This window comes from Equus caballus, chromosome 15 (assembly GCF_041296265.1).
Source record: "Equus caballus isolate H_3958 breed thoroughbred chromosome 15, TB-T2T, whole genome shotgun sequence".
Taxonomy (NCBI): domain Eukaryota; kingdom Metazoa; phylum Chordata; class Mammalia; order Perissodactyla; family Equidae; genus Equus; species Equus caballus.
In genome coordinates this window covers 93363790-93381700 of record NC_091698.1, presented here as the reverse complement: position 1 = coordinate 93381700, position 17911 = coordinate 93363790, and the positions used below count along the sequence as shown (strand labels likewise).

Here is a 17911-nt window from a genome sequence, read left to right as displayed (position 1 = left end):
ATCCTAGCAGTCATTCATCAGAACAAAAAATGACCGAGAGATCTATTGGAATAAATGTGCAACTTCATTTTTATTAAGCTCTCTGAATACAGATGAATTACATGATCTCTCAAAACATTAGTGTCTTCTTATGTTAAATTGAGAAAAATATTAATACCTACTTAGTGTTTATGTGAATAACAACTCATAACGCCTGTAAACTATTACACAATGGTTGGCATGTAATACGTACACAGTAGATATTTGTTCTTATTTACAAGATATTACATTGCATTGTAGATAAAAATAATGTGTGTTACCATTATTTAACCCAGTGTCCTCCCCTCACCTTCTAGCAAGATGTTTTTACACATCACTGTGATTTAGTCACTCTGTTCCCTCCCACGAAGCTTGTAATTATAGACTGTCTCTCCATGGACACAGTAAGCACAGTCTCTGGTAGGGAGATTTATGGCCTCAAGGAGCTATGAGCAGAGACTCTGCCTGAAACCCAAGATGTAATATAGGCTACTCAACGGCTTCAATTGCTTATTAGCAGGAGCACTATCAGGATACCTAGGAAATGAATACATACTAAAGACAATTTTGAAGTTCGCCTATTTACTAAGCTTTTGTTGAGCTCCTTCTTTGTATTCAGGTCTGGCCTGAACATCTTTTGGACAATAAGAGAAAAAAGTTCACATACCTGCCCACAAGGAGCACAATCCAGAAAAGAATCAGTCAACAGGATAAACACATAAGCAGTTTAGTTGTCAGAGATTTCATTTATTTCTGATCCTCTTTGACTCTTTCTGTTTTATCTGCAACATAAAGGCAGTACAAAATATTGAGGACAAACTAGCTATTCTTTGAACTTCTTTCTCAGGAAATTCAATTCCAATGGAAACATTGTGAAGCCATCACTCCATCCCGCAGGATCCACATAAAATATCCTTAGTATATTTTCAAACTCATTGGCATGTTTTGTAGACTGCTCTTAAGACCAATGGCCTGGAGACAGTGGGAAATTTACTGAAGCACAAAGTTGAAATAAATCTGCAAGAGAGTCACTGAAGGACCCAGTGAGTGAGGCCAGCTGACCACACACCATCCACCTAGGTCCAACCCTGCTGTTTACTACTCACTAACTGGTTTATAGCAACTCAAATTCAGGACCTAAAATGGTCACTTGAATTGCTCAGTCATACGTTACTGTAATTTTGTAGAGGAAATTATCGGCTTTCAGAGTATTTGCAAATTAGAAGAAAACAGCACCTGTGACAAAAAAAATATAATACTTTGAAACAATCCATAAGTGTCTACATGGACTTGATAGCTGTTTGTTCCTCTTTAAGATGTGGCAAAAAAATCAAACGATAGCATACCATCAGTGAAATGAATCTTTGCTTTGCTAGTATGCACCAGCTCTGTCATCATTGCCCCTCCCTCTCGACATGCATCCTTCTTCAGAATATTCACATGAGTCTGGGAAGGCATAAATCAACCTCACTCTCCATATAGCTACTTAAGAAGTAGATGCAATTAATAAGCTTTTCTTTTTCTTTTCCTTTTTAAAAGACATGTTGAGTGTTACTTTCTAACTCAAAAACATTCAAAGTTCCCTTATTTTCAAACTCTTTAGTTTGGTACACAGGATCTCCAGTATGTGAATGCACATCTTATTTTTTCTACTGTAGTTCCAAAAAGAATTCTCTGTTCCAGAAACACACATCAATTCTTGCTCCCTTGAACCTGTTACTTGCACCCTCATTTTTAAGTTTCACTCACGTCATTACCTACATCCAGAATTTACACCATTTCTTTCTGTTAAACTTTTGAACGTCCATGCTGTGCAAAGAACAGCTTAAATCTCTCTCTCTGTAAGGAAATTTCTCATAGCACCTTAGCATTCCTTGAGTCTTTCCAGTATTTTTTTTTATCATCCACTTGGTACTGTTGCTATTTGTTGCTGTTGTTGTTGTGTGTGTGTATCATTTATTCAACTGATATTTACTGAAGGTCTCTTCTGGCACTGTCCTGATCCCAGAGGGCAGGGAGATAAAAGATGCTTCTATGCCCTTAAAGATCTCTGAGTTTGACAGATAAGGGTCCAGGCAATTAAATTATCAAAGGCACCTACAGAGATTTTTGTGGAGCACAGACAAAATATGGAGTAATTAAACAAGAAGAGAATAATGGAAAGATCATAGGAAGTTGACAGGAAAGTTCCACTTGAAGAATATCTTGACGCAAAATAAAACAAATAATAGCCCAATATTTCTTCAGCACTTAGTGTTTATGTCAGGTTCTACCTGCTTTACATCCATTATTTCACTTAATCTTCACAACAGCCCTATCATGTAGGTATCATCAGTGCGTTTCAAACTTTAATGAGCAAGTAAATCTCAGAGGATCCTACTAAAACCCAGATTGGAGTCCAGTAGGTGGTGAGGTGGAGCCTGAGATTCCGCATTTCCAAGAAATACTCAAGTAACGCTGGTGCTACTCACATTAGGAGTAGCAAGGGGTGCCATTATATTTTCCAGTTTTACAGATAAGAAAACAGGCAAAGAGAAGGTATGTGATTTGCCCAAAGTTACAAGAAAGTAAGTGGTGGAGCCAGAATTTCAACTCAGTCCATGTGGCTTCAGAACCCACAATGAGGAAGATTATCTAAGCTGATTATAAGAGGAAAACATTCTTGGCCAAGAGATCAGTAGGATCAAAATCGAGAAAGCAGGAAAATATCCAAGCAACCTGAAGAACCATGATAGTTTAGTCAGGCCGGAGAATAGAGTAAAAGGAAGACAGCACCATACACTATGATTAGTCTTGGGTCTCAGACCCTTTCTCCTGAGGGCCTCACCATACCCTACCTCCTGAACCTGTGTTATTTCAGCTTTTACTGAGAACATCAGCTTCTTCCTCTTTGCAGGAGCCTATGTCCTGGGAAGATTTAAAAGAGAGGCCTTTGAAGTGGATGCATTTAAATATCCAGTAGGCTTTTCTTCCTTCTAGGAACAGAAAGTTTAGAAACAGAGGGCCATTCTCTGTCGTGCATCACATTCTGCATACCCTCATCAGCGGGCAGTTTTCCATTGCTGCATGAATTAAGGCTTTCTCAGAGTCAGGGGGAATTAGAGGGCCATTGTTTCGCAATTCCTCAGAAAGTCCAACACGTGCTATGACTAAGGTCAACCATCCAATATCAAACAAGATGGCGCGCTGAGGATGTGCTATTAAGAGTGGGCATGATGTCCAGGGTGACAGAGCCCCTTCTCATCCTTGTCATATCGATAACATCACGGTAATAACAGCTGCTGTTCATCAAACACCCACAACGGGCCAGCTCCTCGCTGCACTTTTATGCACATCATCTCTTTTCCTCTAATCAATTCTGCAATTCAGGGCTGTTGTCTCTCTTTTGCTTATGATAAAACTGGAACTAGGAGTAAGTCAATTCATAGTCTAAGGTCACAGAGCCAGTGAGGATGAGTACAGGGATAAAAATCACATCTGCTTGGCTCTAAAGCCCCAAATCTTATCACCATGTATTACTACTTTTATTTCTCAATCTGTCCCTGATAACCTTAGATGGCTTAGAAACAGCCCTTCAACTGGAAAGCCCTCAGCATATGGATATTTGAGGAAAGATATATTTCTTCTCCATTGCCTCCATCCCGCATTGCTGGACTGGGAACACTGTCATTTGGGGAAAGAAATCATAAATATTTCGCCAAATGCAAGTAACATGCTTAAACTTGCTTTAAAGGAGCCAATTCTAGGCTTTATTATCACATATTAATGGAAACAAATTAGGGGGTTGGCAATGTCTGACTGATGAAAAAAAAAAAACAATGTGTTTTGACAAGCATTCCTCAAAATCTGAGGTCTGGAGGGCACCTTGTCATCTGCACGGGATCCCTGCAGTCTATAGGCAGGAGAAAAGTAACATTATCTGAGCAATGAGTAAAGTTTCCACTCTGAAGGTTGTCAGAAGCCTCCAGAACAACCTGGGAAGGAATACTCATTGTATTAAAAAGTTATTTTCTTTTAGGAGAAATTCTTTTTCTTGTCATTTTCTCTGTTCCATGAAATCTAGTAAGAAAGAATCATGTGGGAAAGGAAATATTTAGGGGAGTTTATGGGAGGTGAGAAACAAATGTCTCTGGTTTCTATTTAAACTACAATTTCGCTGGTACTAAATAATTGCTTCCTGCATTAACAGTTGTCCGAAGAAGTATTTTAGGTACCTCGTTTCATTTTATCATCATAAGAACTTTATTAAGTATATATTAGCCTCCTTAATAGGACGATGGGCTCAGTACCTTGTTAGAAATCTCACCGTGAGAGCAGAATTCAATACTAACCAAGGTCAGCCTGACTCAAAGATCTAGAGCCTCGTCCAGTGCTCCCAAATTGCCTCCTATGTAAAGTCTACGAGAGACCAGCTTAAAAGTTTGCTCACTGTCAAGGCTTGGATCAAAAATCATGTCCCTTCTGATAGGAAATATTCAAAGTCAAAGAAACATAAAAATAAGTATTTTAACACAATTAAAACTGTTGTAATCTTTATAGACTGAAGAGCTCATGAGGACAAGACAACCCGTCGTATAAAGCTGAATAAGCTATTTACCTATTCCTATGATAAGAGACTGACATTTTTAAAGTTAACAGTCAGTAGGGAACTCTTTAAAAATATCCTTTATTGGGGCTGGCCCCGTGGCCGAGTGGTTAAGTTCGCGCGCTCCGCTGCAGGCGGCCCAGTGTTTCGTTGGTTCGAATCCTGGGCGCGGACATGGCACTGCTCGCCAGACCACGCTGAGGCAGCATCCCACATGCCACAACTAGAAGGACCCACAACGAAGAATATACAACTATGTACCGGGGGGCTTTGGGGAGAAAAAGGAAAAAATAAAATCTTTAAAAAAAAAATTAAAAAAATATCCTTTATTTCAATGAAAATGCAGGTCTCTTCATCACATTGGCATATTCACCCGTTCCCTTTCAGTAAAGCACCAGCGGCCATGGCAGCCGTGCCACAGCAGAGCCTACTCAAGCAAAGACTGTAAGAAAGAAGAACAGGTGCTTCAGAAAGGGTGACAGTCTTAATCAGAGAAAATTTCTCTGTTGAATAATCACAAGTCATTTGATTAAGTGCTCTCTCTCTGACACCAGCATTTTCAAGTTGAGGTTCCGGGCTGAGTTGTCCCAATACTAATTAGTCGGAAAACGGACTGTGATTAGAGAGCTAAAAAGCCATAGGGTGATAAGACAGAAGAAGCTAGTGGTTAAACTGGTTTCCTACAGAAAGGAATCTTTCCTTAGGAGCCAGCTGTGTGTGCCCAGAGAGTTATATGTCCGATCTCTTCACACAGGAAACTTGAGAGAGCAGCAGGTGGGAGAATCGATTGAATAGTTTACAGTAGACTTGGCCATTGAGAGGCTACTATGACTGTCATTGCCAAGGTTGTCTAACCCAATAGAGAATACTTCCTCCAAGCATGACTATTTTTCTCCCATGTAAGGCTAAGTCTAAGAGCTGCCAGATGGACAGTTTCGCTCATTACCTACTTGGCATTCCAGTCATTCATCAAATGATTATTAATGGTCTTTTTTTATTAAGACTTTATAAAATTGTATATAGTTTTAGGTTCACAGAAAAATTGACAGGAAGGTACAGAGATTTCCCACATACCTCCCGCCCCTACACACAAATAGCATTCCACATTATCAAACTCCTCCACCAGAGTGGAACATTTGTTAAAATTGATGAACATACACTGGCACATCATAGTCACCCAAAGTCCAGAGTTCACATTACACTTTGCTCTTGGTGTTGCATACTCTGTGGATTTGGACAAATGTATGACCATACTGAGCACTTTCACTGCCCTAAAAATCCTCTATGCTTTGCCTATTTATCACTCCTTTGGCCAACCAACAAACTTTTTACTGTCTCTGTAGTTTTGCCTTTTCCAGAATATCATATCATTGGAATCACACAGTAAGTAGCCTTGTCAGATTGGTTTCTTTCACTTAGTAAAGAGCATTTAAGTTTCCTCCATGTCTTTTCATGGCTTGAAATATCATTTCTTTTAGCGCTGAATAATATCCCATTGTCTGGATGTACAACAGTTTATTAATACACTCACCTACTGAAATATAGCTTGACTGCTTCCAGTTTTGGCAAATATGAATAAAGCTGCTGTAAACATCCATGTGAAGGTTTTTGTGTGGACATAAGCTTTCAACTCCTTTGGTCAAATACCAAGGAGTGCAGTTACTAGTAAGAGTAAGTTTAGTTTTGTAAGAAACTGCCAAACTGTCTTCCAAAGTCACTGTACCATTTTGTATTCTCACCAGCAATGAATGAGAGTTCCTGTTGTTCCACATTCTTGCCAGAATTTGGCAAGTGCCAAGTTGTCAGTGTTCCAGATTTTGGCCATTCTAATAGTTGTGTAGTGACATCTCATTATCATTTTAATTTGAATTTCACATTTTAATTGACGTGAAACATCTTTTCACATGCTATTTGTCATCTATATCTTTGTTGATGAGGTGTCTACTGAGGTCTTTGGCCTATTTTTTAATCAAATTTATTGTTTTCTTATTATTGAGTTTGAAAAGTTCTTTGTATATTTTGGATAACAGTCCTTTATAAGATGTGTCTTTTGCATATATTTTCTCCCAGTCTGTGGCTCCCAATGAGTCTTGTCTTCTCATTCTCTTGACACTGTCTTTTGCAGAGTAGAAGTTTTTAATTTTAATGAAGTCCAGCTTGTCCATTATTTCTTTCATGGATCATGGCTTTGGTGTTGTGTCTAAAAAGTCATTGCCATACCCAAAGTCATCTAGGTTTTCTCCTGTTATCTTTTAGGAGTTTTATAGTTTTGCATTTTACATTCAAGTCTCTAATTGATTCTGAGTTAATTTTCGTGAAGTGTGTAAGCTCTGCCTCTAGATTGCTGTTCTTTTTTTTTGGCATATAGATGTCTGTCGGTGTTGCAATCCAATGTGCACACCAGAATAGATGCGGAGAGGGATGATGACCACTCTGAGTTTATTATAACCAGTGCTTCAATATATACACAGCTTACATCTGTTAATCATACACAAAGTGTTCTGGACAATGTAATTAGTGGATGCCAAGAATTCTTAGGGATTTCTCAAGGAGCCCTCCCTCCCCCTCTGTTTTGATATTATCATGTTTTTGCTGTGCTCGTATATTCTTATCTTGGGGCATGCAAGGCCTCCTAGGCAACGGCCCCTCCTGCTCCCAATATCCTGTCTCCATCTGTGCCCTGGGAGGCTGTGCCTGTCTTAGGTTGCCTCCCTCTGGAGATCTTACCCGTCTTTGGCTAACCAGCCTTCTCACTTCCAGGTCACAGTTTGTTGGCAAGCCTTTTCCAGTGATTATTAATCCTTCCTGCATCAGGGGCAGTTACAATGTCAGTTGTGGAAGCACCAATTGTTGAAATCCCTACCTTTGTTCCATTGTATTGCCTTTGCTCCTTTATTACAGATAAATTGACTCTCTTTATGTGGGTCTATTTCTGGGCTCTCTGTTCTGTCCCATTGATCTACTTGTTTATTCCTTTGCTGATACCACACTGTCTTGATTATTGTAGCCTTATAGTAAGTCTTCAAGTTGGCTGGTGTCAGTCTTCTAACTTTGTTCTTCTCCTTCAATATTGTGTTGGTTATTCTGGATCTTTGGCTTCTTTCTATAACTTTAGAATAAATTTGTCAATATACACAAAATAACTTGCTGGGATTTTGATTGGGATTGTATTGCATCTATAGCAGGTTGGGAAGAACTGATATTGTCACAATATGGAATCTTCCTATCCCTGAACACTGAATATCTGTTTACTTAATTCTTCTTTGATTTTGTACATCAGAATTTTGTAGTTTTCCTCATCTAGATCTTGGACAGATTTTATTAGACTTATACCCAAGTATTTCATATTTTTGAGCACTAATGTAGATGATATTGTATCTTAAACCTCAGATTCCACTGCTCTTTGCTAATATATAGGAAAGTGATTGACTTTTGTATATTAACCTTATATTGTACACATTTGCTATAATTGCTTATTAGTTCCAATAGTTTTTTGGTTGATTTTTTCTGATGTTCTACATAGATGACCATGTCATCTGTGAACAAAGGGAATTTTATTTCTTCCTTCCCAATCCGTATAGCTTTTATTTTCTTTCTCGTCTTATTACATTAGATGGAACTTCAAGTACAAGGTTGAAAAGGAGTGGTGAAGGGGGATAGCCTTGCTTTTTACTTAATCTTAACAGGAAAGCTTCAAGTTTCTCACCATTAGGTTTGACATTAGCTGTAGGTTTTTTGTAGATGTTTTTTATCAGGTTGAGGAAGTTCCCCTCTATTCCTAGTTTAGTGGAGTTTTTATCATTAATGCATGCTGAATTCTGTCAAATGCTTTTTCTGCATCTATAATACAATTGTGTGATTCTTTTCTTTTAGCCTATTGATGTGATAGATTATTAATAGTCTTTAAAACATCTTCCAACTCATCCTCACTGTTATGGTAATGATTTGAATATGCAAATGTGATCATGCTACTTCCCTAAGCATTATCGCATTATTCACCAATGACACCTCATCTCACGCAGATAAAATCTAAAACTACTGGCTTGGCAAAGACGATCTTTCACAATCCAACTTTTGCCTGGGTGTTCAGACTCACATTCTGCCTTTCTCCTATGCTTACAGTTTGCATTTCAGGTGAACTCAACTCCTTATAGTTCACTGAATTCCTAAGCTTGAAATGCCTTCTCCAGGCTTGTCCACCTGAACAATTTCTGTGTAACCTTCAAATCTCAGCTCAAATACTTCTCTTCTGTGATACCTTCCCTGATGTTCCTCAACAGATTTAGGTTCTTATTCTCCAATATGCTTATAGAACTTTTACAACAATTATCATATTGCATTGTAAATATATGTTTATTTTTCAATTTCCCCTAGTGTACTGAAAATTATTTGATATTATTTTTCATATTTTTGTACAAATATACTAGGCACATTAGTCCCTAGTGTAGAATTCAGAATAGAGGAGATATTTCATCTGTACATGAATAGATGAAAGGAAAAAAAATAAATGTATCTCTTTGGATCCTATGACCCATATACTTCTCCGTTAAACCATGTGGTCTATTTTACATATAACCTTTCTCATTCAATTTGGGTTCTGTTATATTTGAGTACCAGTAGCAAGAAGAGGATAAGCAAGTTTCTAAAAAGATCCTTTATTACAGCTGAAATTACTTGTCTTTACCCTACTCTCTTTAGCCATCAACCCCAGACTCCCAAAAGGAGCTGGACTAACAAAGTTCAAAGGTACAAATAAGCTCAGAATTAGAGTGATTTGAGTAATTGATGCCATTTCTCCTGCTCATATTGGAGCAGAACAAACATTTTCTGGATGTTACGGCCACTTCACATTTCCATCTTCTTTCAAGCTTATCGTTTTCCTTTTCCCTTATCCCTTCCCTATATTCAACCTGCTAGATAGGACAAAGTCCTTCCCTTCCATTTGCTCAAGCTTCTCACCCCCAACCCACTTTCAGCTGAGACGGGGCTTAGCCTGCCCCAGGCAGTCAGGCAGCAGTCGATTAGAGGCACACTTGGAAAAGGCCCTTAGACTATAGTCGGAGTGGAAAAGGTTGATGAAGGTTAAGAAGTTGGGCTCTGGGATTAGTTATAGGCAATCATTATCATCTGTATTACTCACACATTCTATTAGTCTAGAAATCCATAAACTAAATCCATTTAATCATGAATTAAATTGTTCCTTGTCAGCTCAGCAACTACTAAGTGTCAGATACAAAGTACAGGCTGAGTACAAAAACTGAAAACACAGTGCTGGGCCTGGGAGTTTGTGGCTTCTGGTAGCTTCAAAGCAGCTGGTGTGAGCCAGACCAGAGGCAAGGAGCTGAAATATAATGAATTCACAGATCAGAGTATCTCAGAGGAAAATCAAGAGTAATGAATTTTATAAAGTTACATCTCTAAAAACTGTCGGGAGGATCTTGCAGCGCTTACATACATTGTTTCCAGAGGCATTCGGTGTTTACTGATGCGTCAACATCCCTGCTTTCCCTCACTCAGGCAGCTCCATCAGTCACAGATTGTTATCTACATAACAAGATTTTCTTCCTGCTCATTGCCACTGTGTCAGTAGAAGAACATAGAATAGAACAAAGTAAAAGAAAAGAAAAGGGGGAAAAGTAAGATGCAGGCTACATGGGTAATTCATTTACCTGAAATTCAAGTATCAGCTTTGTTCTCCCCAAAGAGAGAAGAAATACAAGAATCCTGGCAGGAATTGTCAACAAAGTGACTTGACTTATTACTTTATTCTTTTTCTATATATGTATATAAAATTTTTATAATACAAAATAGTATTTAGTGCTGCATTTAAATTTTCCAAGCACTTAAATATTTGTTTCATGCTCAATTTCATAAAATCTCTCTGCATGTTGATTTGCCCCAGCATCTTCCCTCAGGAAGCTCACAGCTCCATGGAAGAATTATCTCACTAAAAAATTCCTATATAAAGGTGGATAACATGGACTCAATGATAGTTCTAAAGTGCAAATTAAATGCTATGGTTGTTTACAGAAATAGAAGATGATTAGCACGTTGTTATGCATTGAGATGTGTCCCCCCCAAATTCACAAGTTGATGTCCTAACTCCTAGTACCTCAAAATGTAACCATACTTGGGAAGAGGATTATTGCAGATGTAATTAGTTAAGATGAGGTCATCAGTGTGGTCTCTAATCCAATAGTATTAGGGTCCTTATAAAAAGGGGAAATTTGAACACACACACACACAGGGAACACCATGTGAAGATGAAGGCAGAGAGTAAATTGATGCCTCTACGTCCAAGATTGCCAGCAAAGCACCAGAAGCTGGGGGAAAGGCATGGAACACATTCTCCCTCGCAGCCCTCAGAAGGAACCAGCCCTGATGACACCCGCATCTCAGACTCTGCTCTTCGAAACAATGAGACAATAGATTTCTGTTGATGAAGCAACCCAGTTTGTGGTACCTGGTTACAGTAGCCCTAGCAAACTAACACACACACATTCTTTCTGTCACTATATTCTGATTGTCCTTTTTCTCCTTCACCTCTTGAAAAGTGTTTCCATCTTTGCTGCTTGACAAACGCTTTTTCAAAGAACCCCAATAAGGCTCTAATCTTCAAACAAACTGGCATGGCCTCTTCCCTCCTCCTCCTTGATGCTCTGTGGCCTGTGACTCTGCGAACTGTCTGCCCTCTCCCCTGTTGGAAAGGTGGGCAGGGGGGCCAGTCTCTCTGGTGGGGTCCTCAGTGCTGGGGCCCTAGTGTTCAGGTCCCAGGATAAATGTATCAATTATATCTGAAGGTGACTGCTGTGTTTGAAGGAAATTCTACCAAAGCATCTTTTTCAGTGAGATTGAGAGGACAAGGTTTAAATAGAACAACCCAGGGTTTCTCAACTCAGCCCCAGTGTTGTTTTGGATCAGAAAATTCTTTGCATTTTTTGCAAAAAAAATGTGCAATTCTTTGCATTGCAGGATGATCTCAACCCTTTGGATGCCAGTAGCATTTCCCCCGAGTTGTGACAATCAAAAATGTCCACTGATAGGAGTGGAGGATTAGGGGCAAAATTGCTCCAAGTTGAGAATGACGGAAATAACAGTACTGAGATCAGCAGCCAAACAGAAGGCAAAGAACTCCAGCATATCTGAGCCAGGAGAGCAGAGTGAAGTGGGCAGATAGGAGGAGGGTCTGATTGAATCTAGAGAGATGCCACTGAGTGGGGAGAGGCTCTGCCACTGCTTCTGGGCCTCTGCTTGTGTCCTTTCTCCCACTTGAATATTCTCTCTTGTCAGTCCACTCCATCACTACCTGTCCTTCAAAAGCCCGACCAAGGCCACTTCCTCCAAGAAACCAATCTTGACCGCATCACAGCTCAGAGCTCTTTCCCTCTCCCCTCTGAGTTCTACCAGCCCGACAATCTTTACCCTTTGGACATCCAGCAAAGCGGTCATCTCAAGCTGTTGTTTACACTGCCTAAGTGTGAAACTTAATAGCCAGTTACATGGTAGCTCCAGGCAGGTGGGGAACGGTCATTGTCCATAGGGCCCTGTATATCAGAGATGTTCTAGACACCCTTAAAGAAGGAATGAAATTATTATGAATGGTTGTACACTTTCTGATACATAGAGAGCTCTTTTCAGAGCCAGCTCCTTCTGATCTGTGTTGTGTTGCCTTTCATAGGAGACAGTACAAACTGCCTGGGGTGGAGCTTCCCAGCAGCTGTCATCTGAGAAGCAGCAATGAGATGGGCAGACTCATGGGGCCACAATGCCTCCTTTATCCCATCTGCATGGAAATGATGACCCATCATGGCAGTTTTTGTGCTCCTTGGACAGCTCAAGACTAGAACATTTTGATAAAGTTGTGTTTCTGAGAGGCCTGGCACACAATACCACAGGGATTCGGGGTCCTCCTCCCTTGGGTGCCCATTGTTGCCCTGATCACACAGCTGCTGCTTATGCTCATGGGCCCATTACAACTTCTGTCCCAAGCAGATACACAAGTCTCCACACATCTGGGAACATTTGGGACCACACAAGAAGCTCTACCAGCCATTTGGCATACAAATTTTCTCTGCATCCACAGGACTCCCCTGACATAACCAATCCATTGACCCAGAGCAAGGACTCCCAGATGCCAGAATAATTAATGAACCAGATACCAGTGGGCTTCACCATCTATCATCAAGCTCTGCAACATTCTTATTATATGTTATACAAGGACCATCATCATTCGATCCTCGGACTACCTCTTCAACCCCACCTCCCACTGCTCTGCACCTGTTTCTCACTGTGTACTTAACTACTTACTGTCCTTCAAACCGACTTGCCCTATGCCTTCCATGCCTTTCTCCTATTGGTTCCCTGGAAAATATCCATTCACCCTTTGAGACTCAGCCTGAAAGTTATTTCCTCATTGAAACTTTCCTTGAGCCCCATAAACAAAGTAGATTCCCATTGTCCTGGGCCACCTGTGTCCCCTGCACCTACCTCCATTATGTACTCCTCTCTCCCTGTTTTAATTACTTATTTTCCCGTGTCACTTTCTCATCATTCCTGACCAATACTCTTGACCAAGTAACATTGACTCATCTCTGGAAAGTGAGAGAAACAGCACCGGCTGTACCAGGCCTGGTTCTACAGCATCTGCTGTTCTCTATCTTAAATACTGATCTATCACTTGAGAAAACATTCCACACCTTCTAGGTCAAATTGCTGGGGAAAATTGACTGACATTAATTTAAGGATTTTATCGTCCCTCATTTCTCTGATTTTCATGGCATCAATAAAACTACCCATGCAATTTTTAGATGCATAATGTTTACTCTGAAATGATGGATTAACGTTCATTTGACTAAAGTGCAGACTGTTTCAAGTCTATTAAAAATTACTCATTAAAACTAGTGTATGGAATATCAATCTTTTCTCAGAAATAGAATTCCTTATTGCATAATGAGGGGAAGAAATTCTCCTCTAAAAAGAATGCATTTAAGCTTCAAAATCCACATCTAAATGTTCAAGGATTTGGCAGTCCCAGTTGTAGTTTTTACATTCACCCAGAATTTAACAATTCCTTTCAGAAATGCATTCTTTTCTGATCACAAAATTTTATTTGAATGATAGTTGTCATAACAATAATTGCTAACTTTTATTGAGCAACCTTCAATATTATCATAAATTGCTTTATTTAAATAATTCTCATGGCAACACCTTGAAGTAGATTGTTCTTAATCCTCCAGATAAAGAATTTGCGGCTCACACAGGGAAGTGACTTGTCCTGAACGATGACGCAGCTGCGAGGGGCGGAGCTGAAATTTGAACCCTTCAGTCTTGCTCCAGGAGGCCTACTCCTACCCACAAGCCTGCATTGCATTTAGACTGCTTAATTTGCAATCCACGCCTTCTTTGCAGTCCAGCTGATAACACTTTAATGTGCATGACTCCGTACGATTTGCACTTTGGGCACACATAATAGCCAAATCTGGCAATTCATGTGCTTGTTTCTCACATTACAAATAAATCATCTCTGGCTCACCTATGTAAAATGATTTGATTAAATTCAAAAGCTAAAAATGAGCAAAACTGGGATATCAATGCCAGGCATTGTAACTCTTAATTCAGTGCCTAATCCACTCCAGCACACCTTGTTCCTATATTTGGACATTTAGAAGAATTAGGAAATTATGCATAAGCATATGCATATACCAGTTTGGCCTAATTTTGAGGCCTTTAATAGCAACAGGAAACAGAGACATTAAAAGGTAAGAATTTGCCACCACTGTTTAACCTCCAGGCTGAATTTAGATATATGTCAAAAAATTGGGATCGACTCTCAGAATTTCCCCATCCTTCCCAGGGATGGGGGAGTTTTGTAGTTGCTTGATTGAATAATATTGTTAAAAAGATTTTTGAAAGGTATAGCAACATATGATTCCTTGTGTATGATGAAAATGAATCAATTCTTTTTAACTTAAATTTGAAAAAAAGATGCAATTTTCTCTGCAGGTTAGATATGCTCATTTTCAAGGTCATTCAAGATTCAAATCGCTCACAGCACAACCAGAATGCTTGCTCAGATTTACTCTCAGACTCCCAGAGTCTGTGTCTGCCGGGGAAGAACATGAGCTGCATACAAATGACTTCACCCCTGCAGCACAGAATTTAAATCAGCTGAGCAAGAAGCCAAGTAGGCCCCCAAATGCATGTGAATCTGCCTCCAGAACAAGCCCACGGACTGACTAAATATTTTGGTTGCATCAGAATTTCATCATATCAAACATAACTTCAAATAGGGGGACTGTTAGAAGCAATTGATTTTATAGAACTACTCAGCATTTATTGTAAGTAGCTCCGCTCTGTTCATCTCATTTACACCTTCACTGAAGAATAATTGACATAAAGCAAAATGTGTGTATTTAAAGTGTTCATTTTGATACGTTTTGACATAAATATATACCCATGAAGCCATCACCACAATGAAGATAATGAACGCATTCATCACCCCAAAAGTTTTCTCAAGAGCCTTTGTAGTCACTCTCTCCTGCCCTTCTCTATCTCTCTCCTCACTGTCCATCATTGACCTGATGTCTGTCACTATAGATGAGTTTGCATTTTATAAAGTTTTCTGTAATAAAATTTTAAAAATGCACTTTTGTTTGACTTCTTTCACTTAGCATCATTATGTTGTTGCGTGGGTTGCAAAATTCATATTGTCTGATGCACCAGTAGTTCATTCTTTTTTCTTTTCTGAGTAGTATTTCATTGTATGGATGTATCCCAATTTGTTTAGCCATTCATGTGTTGATGGACATTTGGCCTATTTCTAGTTTTTGCCTTTTTACAAATAAAGTTGCAATGAACATTTGTGTAGAAGTCCTTACAAGGATATATGCTTTCTTTTCTCTCAGGGAAATACAGAGAAGAGGAGTGGCTGGATCATATGTTATACATATACTTACCTTTTTTTAAGAAGCTGTCAGAATGTTTACCAGAGGAGTTGTACCATTTTAGAGTCGCACATCCTTACCAACACTCGGTATGGTCAGTCTGTATTTTTAGCTCTTTTATGAGAAGTTTATGGTATCTTGTGCTTGTGATTTACATCCTGCTAGAGACTAACGATGGCAGACAATTTTTCTGTGCTTATTTTCTATTCTTATTTCTTCTTTAGAAAAGTATCTCTTCACATCTTTTGACAATTTTTAATTGGATTTTACTGGTAATTGGATATTACCGAATTCTGAAAGATCTTTGTCTAGATAATGTTTTTTTTTAATCAGATATATGCTTTTAAAATAAGTTTTCTTTCAAACTGTGGATTGTCTTTTCATTCTTTTAATAACTTCTTTTGAGGAGCAGATGTTTGAATTTGGTGAAGCCCAATTCACCGATTTTTTTTTCATGGATTATGCTTTTGGAAGAAATCTTTCCCCAACCCAAGGTCACGAAGATTTTCTACTAATTTTTTTTTTCAGAAGTCTTATATATTTAGGTTTTACATTCAAGTCTATGATCCATTTTGATTTAATTTTTGTACATGCTGAGAGAAATTGATCAAAATTCTTTTGTGTTTTTGCATCTTGATATCCACTTCCATTTGTTGAAAAGATAATCAATTCTCCCCTAAATTGTCTTGGGAGCTTTGTCAAAAATCAGTCTTCCATATATGTATGAGTCTGTTTCTGGACTCTCCATTCTGTCCATTGATCGACTCATCTGTCTTGATGCCAGTATCGCACTGTCTTGATGATTGTTGATTTAATAAGACTTCAAGTCAGGTAGTGTTCCCTCTCCAGCTTTGTTCTTTGTTTTCAAAGGTATTTGGGCTATTCTACCTCTGTGCATTTCAATACGAATTTCACAAGGACACTGTCAGATTCTACAAAAAAAAAAAAAAAACTACTAGAATTCTTATTTCAATTACTTTGAATCTATAGATAAATTCGGAGATAATTGACATCTTAACAATGTTGAATCTTCTGACTTTTGAACAAGGCATTTAGATATTCTTTAATTTAGGTCTTAATTTTATCTTAATTTTTTGCATTTTCAGTGCACAGATCTCTCACATCTTTTGTCAGATTTATCTCTGATTGTTTCATATAGTCTTATACCTTGGTAAATTATATTTGTTAAAATTCAATTTCAGATTGTTCACTCCTAGTATACAGAAATACAAGTGATTTTTGGATGTTGATTATGAATCTTGCGAGTTTGACAAGCTGACATTACTTCTAGTCTTTTTTGTAGATTTCATCAGATTTTCCATATAGACAATGATGCAGTTTGGGAATAAGATGGTTTTACTTCTTTCTTTCAATATAGAAGATTTTATTCACTTTTCTTGCCTGATTGCACTGTCTTAGAGCCTCTAGTGTAATGTTGAATAGAATTGATGAAAAGTGAACATCCTTGTCTTACTCCTGACCTTAGGGGGAAAGTATTTGATCCTTCACCATTAGGTGCGATGTTAACTGTAGGTTTCTCACAGATGCCCTTTATTATGTTGATGAAGTTTCCTGATATTCTTGGTTTGCTGAGAGTTGTTATGAAGAATAGATGTTGGATTATGTCAAATGTTTTTTCTACGTTTATTAATCTGGTAGGTTAGATTGTTTGATTTTTGAAGGTTAAGTTAACCCTGCACTCTTGAGATAAACCACCCTTTATCACAAAACATTATACTTTTTATACATTTTTAGATTTGTTTTGCTAAAATCTTGTTTGGAAAATTTGCCTTTACATTCATGACAGATATTGGTCTTTTTTTGGGACATTTCTGTAAATATATTTGCCTGGTTTATGTGTCAGATAATGCTGGCCTCATAGAATGAATTAGGAGATATTTCCTCTTTTTCAATTTTCTGAAGCAATTTGTATTATTTCTTCTTTCAGTCGTAGAATTTACTGGTGAAACCATCTGGACCTGGAGTTTCCTTTATGAGAAGATTTTTAACTTCAAATTCAATTTCCTTAATAGATTCGGGTTACCTATTTCTACCTGTGTGAGCTGTTGTAGTTTGTGTTTTTCAAAGAACTTGTCCATTTCATCTAAGTTTTCAGATGTATAGACATACTGTCTTTAAAAACATGCCCTGTTAATACCTGTAGAGTCTATGGTGATTTTATCGCTCTGATTCATGATTTTGGTAAACTGTGTCTTCTTTTTTTTCTTATCAAATTCTAGAGGTTTATTAACTTTACTGCTTTTCTCAAAGACTCAGTTTGAAATCAATATATGGGAAGAAATATTGAAGTATGGGATGGAGACAAAAGGATAAGCAGAATTTCCATAGGCAGAGTCTGATAGAC

At 38.4% G+C, this 17911-nt stretch overlaps 1 long non-coding RNA gene across 1 annotated transcript in view; it reads right to left on the bottom strand.

Moving 5' to 3' along the window:
* LOC111768153 (uncharacterized) overlaps positions 1–17911 on the bottom strand; it is a 103425-nt gene that overhangs the window by 57921 nt on the left and 27593 nt on the right. Inside the window, exon 2 of the long non-coding RNA XR_002800295.2 lies at positions 686–800. This is a non-coding gene — a long non-coding RNA (uncharacterized lncRNA). The remainder of the gene's footprint in view (positions 1–685; positions 801–17911) is intronic.